We start from the raw sequence: 10,634 nt of genomic DNA, 5'->3' as shown, positions 1-10,634 counted from the left end.
TTAGTTTTGTTGAACTTCATGAGGTTTTCATGGGCCTGATGAGGTCAGCGTGGACCACTGCTTCATGTTTGGTAAGTACATTGTTTGATAAGTATTGTGTCCTGGGCAGTAAAGAGTCATATATAATGAACTGGCCTTCTGGATAAATAACTGTCTAAAAGGTTCAACATATAAACTGTAGGGAATCCATTTGAAATTGGACACACAAATTAACTTCATGGAAGATAAATAAATGGATTAAAACTGTTCAAGTGTTGTCGTGAAAGGATGGATACTAGACAAACCAGTGATATGGAGTTAGTAATGAACACAAGGAGAGGAGATAGTAATGAAAGAGGGGAAATGAAGAAAAGGACTGAAGTGAGATAGAAAATTAGATCACTCATTTTGAAACAAACAAACAAAAAAGTGTTCTGGGATTTTTAATGCCCTAATCAGGTATGAAATGTCATCCAATTACTCTAAGGAAACTGAGAAACTGCACAGTCAATTTGCTGGTGTAAACATCAGTGCAGATTTTGTTAGCAGAAATCATGACTGACTGCTCAAGGACAGCAAATAGAACATATAGCCTACCTCCTTTCCAGCTTATGAATTTACAAGATTCTGAGTATGAAAGGTGAGAAGAGAAATGAAAGAAGGCATCTTTTAATATATAACATATCCCTGTCTCTGAAGCAGGTGAGTTCTGAAAGTGATTAGATTTTAAAAAAAAAAACAAAAAAAAAAACCAAACCAAAACAAAACAAAAAAAAAAAAAAAAACCAAAACCAAACCACCCAACAGCACACAAAAAAACCCCACCAAAAAACCAAACCCAACCCAACAAATTCAAGATGTAGTAAAGTAAGCAGAACTGCAATGCTGGTTTGTAATGGAATTTCAGCAGTCGTTTATCACTCAAAATATGTTAGTACACTTCTGCTGCGCTATTACACTTCAGTTGCTGTAATTGGTTTATAATCACTCAGGGGGTGCAGAGGGGAAGAGAGGAAAATTTAAACAAAAGTGACAATCTAAAAAAGCCTCCTTTGTTCCTATTCAGTACAGGGAAAAGAAAAGAAGAAAAAAAGGAAAAATATATGGAGAGAAGTAATAATCTTCTTATAATCATTGCATCACAGTCAACCCACAACCCTGATTAGCTTGTCCAACATCAGGACAACAGGAGATACAAGGAATTTCTTATCACCCAAAAATATCACCCAAGAATTTCAGGCACTGTATCTCAAGCCCTACGGAGTTGCTAACCTGGGTCTCACATAATAAAGCAGTCACAAGTCACATATATGAAGAAACATGGCCCCTGTTACCTGCTCCTCAGTCACACACTGATTCATCACATGATTCTGAATAGAGAACTAAATGAAGCTATTTATACTATTCTCAAACACAGTTTATCACAAATGAAACCCATCTGATCTTCCCATTTCCCACATCTGTTTTCTTGAGGCTCTGTAGAGGTACCAGCTTGATTTATGACTACACAGTGCAGTTTTGTTGCAAATTCTTGTTTATTAGTACTGTCTTCATAAGACTACAGAAAAAAAAGTCACCTTTATAAAATAATATCCTTTGAGTCAGGTAGCTCCCACCTTTGCATACTCTCAAAATAAATGATAAAAAAAATTTACTTTTATTTTCCTTTGAAATAAAAAAAAAAATCCAATTTGTTATTTTTGAATTTTCTTACTGGAAATTGCAGGGGTTTGTGGGGATGTATACTGACTCACTAACAGAACTCTTAATCCAAAGTAATCATTAGCCACAAGAGTTTAAGGAAAAAGAAAAGAAAAAACACCAGAGTTTAAATTTCAAACAAAAATATAGGTGGGGAACATACTGCCTTTGGAAGTACCTCCATGGTAATATAAGGGGTTGAAACGAATGGATGAAGTCAAAATACTTCCAACCTCTCATAACTTGGTTACAGAGTATAGGGGTCTGACAAGATTTAGGTGAATTACAGTCTTCTAGCAGTCTGTTGAAACCTTTTTTCTCTCTTTCTTAAAAAAGTAGCTAGAGAGCTGAAACATTACTCAATTCTATTTTACAGAGAAGGTGCTCAGTCTCTATTCAAAACACATAAGTGGCTGGTGATTTAGTCCCTTCCTGTTTCCCATGTGTACACCATTAAGAACCTCCACAATGAGGTAACCCAGTAGCCAGGAAATTATGACGATTGTTGCCAATAGTCACAGGATTAAGCCAGTCTATAAAGGTTCTATTCCTCACTTATTTTCATACCAAAATTTCACACCATAATGCAAAATTTATATTCACTGTTGCTGAGTCAGCTGCACTTCTCCGTTACAGGAGGTAAATAGTTTTTGTATCTCTCAGTTCATCTCAGATGTAAAGGGCTGAATTATAGCCAAAGTTTTCAGTTCAGTGAAATAGTCTCCTAATATTTTTGGTACTGTGCCTTATTACCCTTTTTAATGAGAAACTGGCATCTATCTTTCTGACTGATAATCAATAAATTGATAATTTAAGTGAATGCACCTAATCTCTTACAGCGAAGTCAGTTCACTTGAAATTAACATACAGCACCATACCAGGCTGCACAATGCCCTCATCCAGTCTTGGCAAGTTGTGAGCAGGTGGAAAGTTAAGTTATTGACAGCATCTTAGAATTAATTTAGTTTTATCAGGTAGAAACTATTGAGCTTTATGGTAGTAGTACCTTTCAGAAGCTCATGTGACCAATGAAATTAAGGTGCTTTCTGTAAAAGTTATGCTGTGAGACTTCTCCTTGCCAGACTGCCTGTCTCCAAAGTCAGAGACAGAGCATATACCAGGAAAAGGCAGGAGGAGTACCATGATTTCCTTGCATAGCAAAGCGTAGATTTCCTCGGGGATACTTAAGGCAGTAGGTTTTAATGTGTCTCTAAAGAGAAAACATTTCTGATGGATGAAGCCTGTCTGTGTGAGAAGCAGAAACATACATACGAATTAATGAAAGACACACTATACCTGCGAGACAAAACTTATGCTGGTGGTGAAACTGCTCTTCTGCCATCACAGATATCAGAGTTCTGTGGAGCAGAGACTCAGTCACTCCTGACTTTGGTCCCTGACCCATTTGCCCTTGCTGCATGACCAAGGTGCATCACTTCTACTCTTACATACTCATTCTAAGAGAGGTAGGTTACAATATTTACTATACTTTCTGTGGGTTTTAAAGATGGTAAATATGTTAGACTACCTGTGGAGATTATCAATAGAGATTCACTGAAGTAAGAATAAAGTGTATCTTGTCAATGTCAACATTTTCAAAGACGTTTTTAGATCTGGACGTGATCCCATCCAATTACACCACGCATAAAACAAGGGGGAAAATATACACATCTCTGTATTTTTAAACAAAAAAATTACCCTTATAAACCAATTAATCTTTCAATCAACACACTGATACTTTTAAATGTAGACTGCTGTTAACTGAAAAGAGCAAACGGTGGGAAATATTCCAATACGAGTGAAATGGAACAACACTACCTTTGATATCATTGGATATTTTACCTGACTACCTTAATGAAGTTCATACCTATTCCTTATATTGCAGTCTCATACTGTAGAAAGGAATTGGTGTTATAGAATCATAGAACATCTTCATTTTTCCCTTTATGGAGATAACACCTACCCATTCCCACTTTCTATCGGCTTTGCTTTTACTGCACAAATCATTTGAGATCGGAGAAACAGGCAAGCTTTGCAGCTATAGCTGGACGTTTTGTTACCAAATGCTCCTTTCATTATCTTGACATCTATTTCCACAACCTGCTCATTTCAGTACCATGAATTAATAGCTTCCTTTCCTAGGGCAGCTGTGATGATGACAAATTTGGCTAGCTGAATTTCCCACAACTGGCTCACCCCTCTCACCACCTCTGGCTATGGTCCAGGCCAGTGAAAACTCTACCAATGTGCAATGAAGAAGCAGAAATCGGAGTGCCTTTCTGGACCAGTGCTTGCAACTTTGCAAAATTGATTTGTACTGCAATATCTTGAAAACCAAACAGCAACATATTATACCAATCCCTGAAAAACATTTGATTTCAGTTGGAGTTAATTCATGTTAACATTGAGTAGGTGGTATATGTTAAAGAAGGAACTAAACCAAAGAATAAATAGCTCCATAAATACTTACCATTAAAAACAGTCTTTGTTTCTCATCACTTCCAAAGGTCCTCTAATTAGCATCTGATTTATAAGTCAAGAAGGAAAAAAATTAAATACGCACCTTGTCAGCTTTTACTGCACCAAGAATGCTTCTGATGGGAATGTAGAGTGCTGGTCTAAAATTATTCTTTACTTATAAACCAAGTGAAAGTACATTATTGGCACTTCTTTTATCCTACTACAAGCTTATTTCAGGTCACCTTAAGCAATATCTTTCAGGCCTGATGAGAGTATCACACTGCTTTTCATACTTGAATAACCACTGAATTCAGAGAGTTCTTTCTGATGTACACCCATGTAACTGAGCACAAGAGCAGGCAGCTGTTCTTTCCCAGGAGACTAAATTTAACACTCCAATTCAGAAAAAACCATTGCAAGGCAAGTAAAGACCCTGCAATGTCTTGGTGTTAATGTGCTATATCCCCTCCATGTTAATCGTACCAGAACAATCTCAGCTGCTGCAAACAATTTTAATCTCAAGATTTCACCTGCGTTATACCTTTCTCACTAGCTGAAGATCCAGCTAATCATTCTATAGTGCAGTATGCAGCACACCAGAAGGTATATAATCAATTCTTTACATAATTAAATGGGGAAAAAATATATTAATGGTGTATTATGGATGCAGTGTCATGCAAAAAAGACAGCATATTTTAAATTATAATCCCTCAAACCATTTTAACTCAGCTCCTTAGTATAAAAATATTAAAACATTAAAGCTAATATCATGTGCTACAAAACAGAATGCAGCATATGTGCCAGAGGATTGAGACATCATCACAGTGGGAACTATAACTATTAATTTGCTGATTTTGGTGAAAACAAAGGCTAACCCTTGGCACTATTTTCCTTTATTTATTTATTTATTTTTATTGTACCTTTTTAGTTTTACTATAATTATTTTACTAGGAAAAAAATTGTCTGTTGACCACATACTTCATCTCCAGCTCTTGAGAGAAATTTCTTCATACATATTTCTTGAGAGAAATAATTCATACAATATGAACATGGAGGATAATTCACAGATCAGCAACTCATCGAATACTGGAATACAATTCTAGGCAGAAAAGTTAGTCATACTGTCTTCTTCAAGCCAAGGTCCTACAAACAGCATAATTTAATTCTTAAAGAAAAGTGGTACTAAATGTTTTGTTTCTAAATTTTTATTAGTCTCTAAGACAGCCAAAGTTGGGGAATGTTTTTGCCAAAATAAAAGCAGTTAGAATTTAATTTTTGCAGGTTTCAGAAAATATTTGTAGTGCACAGTAGATTATTCCAATTCATCCAAGTCCCACTTCCACTGAAGAATACAGGTAAATATTTATGAATCAACATGTTATAAAGTTATGTGGTTGCCATTTATGGTGAAGAAAATGGCAACAAGAGGTGCTTTTTTTATTGTGGAAAGCAATAAACATGGAAACTTATAAAAAACTATTTGTGTTTGCTTGCAGAATAAACTCCCACAGAACTAGCACTATATAAACTTTCAGATATCTTTTATCCAAAGTAGCTTGAAGCAAAGATAAACAACCTCTTATAAGTTAAAAAAAGAATTGATTCAGTTCAGCAAAGTGATGGATGATATAGGGCTATAAGGTAACTAATTATTAACAGTAACATTAAACAAGTAGTTAAAAAAGATTAATCTTCAAGTCAGCTTACAATAAGCACAGATAACTCATTAGATTACTGTATTTTTTTGAGCCAGAATAACAGGAATGATGCACAATTCTCATTAAGGAGGATGTTATTTCCTCTCTGCATGAAAACTTTTGACTTTTTTTTTTGTTTGAACATCATGTTTGATATGCACAAAAAAGGCTGTGAGCAGATGGATCTTAATTGGACAAGAAACTAGCATTTACAGTTAAACATGAATTACTAATTACTTTTTTTTTTCAAGATTAACCTTTTTTGTGTTGCTTTGTAGGACTGTAATTTCCAACTAGAATCATCATTTTGTCATGTTGATGAGATATTGATTCAGTGTTTATTCAACATAATTTGTTTTTAAATGTTAAAGGAAATCCACATATTACTATAAAATCTTTCAACAGTCCACTGAAACGTATGCTTTGCACATGGAACAAAATACAGCTTTGAAAATTTGTTGTCTTCTGAAATGCTGCATTTGTTTTGAACCATAAAATACTTTAAAAATATCATTGTGATACTATTTTTAGAAAACTTTAAAGTTGTAAAGGAAAACCTCTCAGAAAATCATCTAGATATGGAAACTGTCATAAAAAACCCAGTATGTCTTCCTTTTAAGAGAAAAAAAAGCAACAATGTAATTCCATTAACAGGAAGGATGGATTGCAACTATTTTTTCTTATCTCAAAATTCAAATATAATACTATGACAACAGTCTATGTCTATGATGCTGACCTATTTCTTGATGTTCACAAAAAAAATTTTCAGTAGTATCCTTCTGCTAAGTTGACACATTACAATACATTTATCCAGTATTTCAGACCCTTACACAAAGTATTTGGCCATTTTTCTTTTTTGTATATTTTCAAATCAACTCTCATCTTCTTCTTTTTTTTTAACTAAGCAACGTAAAGTCCTGCCTGAATTCCAGAACTCTAGGAAATAGTTCCTATCAGACAACTCTTTATTGAATAGGTTTTAATTAATTATTTTTTGAGTCAAAATAAAACTATTTACAGAAAAGTATTTCTCTACAGATGTGTGACCTGGGAAATTAAATTTATTTCTTGGCTACATGGACCCTCTCTAGCTATGCTTCAAATCTATTCTCAGAAGTGCCTGTCTTTTAATATGCCCCTGATTTTAGCCGTAACCTCTAGGTCAGGCTGAGAAATATATCAGTCAAGAGGAATAAGCATAAATAAGTCATGTGCATGTCATTAAGTTTGCTATGTACAGCACATGGCACAGTTAAAATCTAGCAGGCCAGATCTGAAGGCCTACATTCTACTTCTGTGTCTTGAGCCCGTTATCTAGGCAACTAGCAATTTCATTACATTTCTAAAATGAAAATAACATGACTCATTTTTCAAGGTAAACCTGCATGCACAGACTTACTTAACATTTCATATTGGAACAGTTAGAACCCAAAGAACAAAAAACATTAAATTAGATGGTGCCATTATACAGAGATAATGTCTTCTACTACCCTTTACCCGGTGGAGTACAACCGTTGCTGTACTACAGTTTCAATCTTACAGGTCAGGAAAGCATTCTTTGGGCTTGACTCAGAGCATCCAAGAAACTGTATCAATCTTATATGTAGGACATAAAAGAGCATAAGAAAGGTTATAGAAGAAAAAGCAAAGGCCCCTTTAGCCTAGTCTCCTGTGGCCAATAGACAAGATCAATGAAAGTGAACCAGTCTCTAGCAGTTAAGAGCTCATGAACTTCCCAAATCTGATTTCAACTTTTATAACATATAATCCCATGTTTTTCTCTTCTTCAAACCTCAGCTAGCTTTTACCACCCAGAATATCCTCTGCAAGCATCTCATCTTGACTACATATTGTACAAAGCAGTTACTTCTTGTTTATTTCAGATGAGATAAAAAATGTTCCTTCCTATTCACCTTCCCCATGCCACTGACCACTCCACAGATTTCTGCAGTACACCCCTCCTAATTAGTCTTTCTTTCATGGGAGCCTTCATAAAGAAGGCTATAACTTTGATCACCTTGATAACTTTCTCAGCAGCCTTCCCAACTCTACCTTTTTGACATGGAGGACCCAAACAGCACATACCATTCAGGATGTGCACCACTAGTGCATTATATTTTCCTTCTCTCTCTTTTTTTTTTTTTCCTTAATAATTTGTAATTTATTTTTTATAATTACTGGGCATTGAGATGACATTTTAATATTACAAAACTAGAATCCCTTTCCTGTATTTTAGTACTTGGAAATGGATGGTCAGTTCAAAGCCCACCTCTATGTAAATAAGTTGGTTTTCCATGCCTCAGTTTCTGACCTATTTATCACTCAGCAGTGAGAGATCCTTCTCAGGTTCTTCGCTGTCAGCTTCCATCTAAACAACTTGATAATCAGAATAACTGATTACCGGCAGCTAATATTGTCAGCACACCATAGACACACCATAGATCCCCATAAAAATGCATTAAGTGCTTTCCCTTTAGAATAGAGACCAAATATTCCCACAATTTGCTCTGTGTCTTACAAATGTTATTTATGGAAAGACCATCTTTCCTTTCTCACACCAGCTTTAGTAACAAACTTAGGTAAAGGCAATGCCTTTTAGAAACCTGGATATATAATCTGCATATCCATTAATTATGCTTATTCAGTAATTCAAAGAACTCCATAGATTCATAATAGATTGCTTCCCAATTCCTTTATCCCTGTGTCTAGTAACTCTATTCTGGCTAATTTATTTGATAAAAATTACCCTATATACAGTAGTTTGATTTTTTTCTGGTAACATTTTTGGAAATTGGCATCATATCTGCCACTTTTTGTATCGCTCATAGTGAGGTAAATTTAAGCAAGAGTTTACATACCATTGTCTGACAACTCATCTAGTTCATACTTTACTTTCATTACAGACTTCCTCTAGTTCATACATCCATTACAGACCTTTAGACCTTTTAGGCTGTTACTGTTTATTGTTTTCATTTGCTTTACAGCATCTTTTACCAACATTTCGACCTTAGAAAAATCTCCAGAATCACTTTGCATGAAAAAAAGTTCCATCATATGCTCTTCCCTTGCTCCTTCCCACTGAAAACAGGTGTAAAAATTAGTTTTTCTGCCAGGGCTTTATCTTTTCAAAGCACACTTTATATACATTGATCTCTTTTGGCCCCAATGACTCCGTGGCTTCCCCTAATCCTAACATGTTTGGAAAAAAAATTACTTTTAGACCGTCTGCATAGTTTTCCACAAACCTATTTTGATTGCCTTGTTAAAGTTTTTATTTCATTTAATTGGCTAGATCTTTTTTAAGATCTGTTTTCCTTGTTGAATAGAGCTTCAGCTTTCTTAAGGATGTTTTTTAGCTTTAGAAATCTATCTTGCCTTAGTGTTAGGTCATGGCAAGGATATTTCTGTGTTCTTCCTAGGATTTACCTCACCATTTAACTGTGAGGTTTTTATTTGGGGGTTTTTTTTCCTGCTTTTTCTTTCTAAGAATCTATTATTCTCTATTATTTGCATTGATTTTCAATCTGTTTAAAAATACTAATATGGTTTCATTATGGCATAACAGTCTACATGTGACTTGCAAATATATATCCTTCTAGCTGTTCCTTCTAACATTTGTTTAACATGATTTGCTAATTTAAGGCACTGTCCTTGAAACTAAGCATTAACACATAGGGTGGGTGGACTCAGTTCCTTTTTCTGGAGTTTATGTACTGTATGTATTATGTATGTACTAAATATATTATGGCCACCAATACATAGTATTTTAATAACAGACAGATTTGTAACCAAACTGTATATACTGCTCAAAACCAGTTCTTTTGTGGGCTACTGTGAGCTGTTCCATTAACAGTTCATTTATGAGATTTTCAAATTTAAAATCAGTAATTTGACATTTATCCAATGTTATATGGTGGCCTTAAGAACGGTTCTGGGAATATTTCAGAGATCACTGCCAAGACAGTTCTTCACCTACCTCGGTTCTTCCGGCTGAATCAACCTTCTTTCCTTCCCTCCGTGACTAATAACCACATAAACCATGACCTTATCCAAACTGTGCTGATGTCATAGGACATTTCTTCCTCCCTGTAGCACTGGGGCTGCTGTCCCAGAGGTGGAAATGATCAGGGACACCTTGAAGGTATCTTTGATCAAACTTGCTGCTGTTTAGACATCTTCCACATCTGCTACTGCAGCTTTCAGGGTTTAGCTTCAGCTGCTGCATCCTCCTAGGCAGTGCTTCACCTCTGAGCCCTTTGGGATGTACCTCCCATGTACTGACATATACTTTGTCCATGTCACCTGGCATACAGGGAAATCTCTGGTGGAAAAGGATTGAATGCTCAGCATTGAATATGGCATTGTGTTAGGGCTGAGAGGAAACATGAAAAAAGCACCAAGTGTTGAACTTATCAGTTATGCACTGAAATTTACTATGCCTACTGTGCACTTTAAGTGCTATCTTGGATCTTTTCTCATGTGAAAACTTATTTTGTGTCCTACTTACTGTAAGCATGTTCAGATTAAGATAAAGATTCCATACAATTTCAGAAAGAAAAGTTAATTTATGCTGCAGTTAGTTGTGCATTTGGGCATGTTAAGGCATAGTGTGACTATCTCATATGGCATCTGGCTTTGTAAGCATTTAGCATATCCAGATGGACTTTCCAAGAAAGATCCTGGTATCAACTGTCATAAGGACAAAAGGGAATTGTAGAAAATCTGCACTAGACAGCTTCTAAATATGGGATAGAAATAAGTATACTGACCCCTTGAGATCATTCCTAATGCATGTTT

This window comes from Falco rusticolus, chromosome 6 (genome assembly GCF_015220075.1).
Source record: "Falco rusticolus isolate bFalRus1 chromosome 6, bFalRus1.pri, whole genome shotgun sequence".
Classification (NCBI taxonomy): Eukaryota; Metazoa; Chordata; class Aves; order Falconiformes; family Falconidae; genus Falco; species Falco rusticolus.
Note: the sequence above shows the minus strand (reverse complement) of the source record.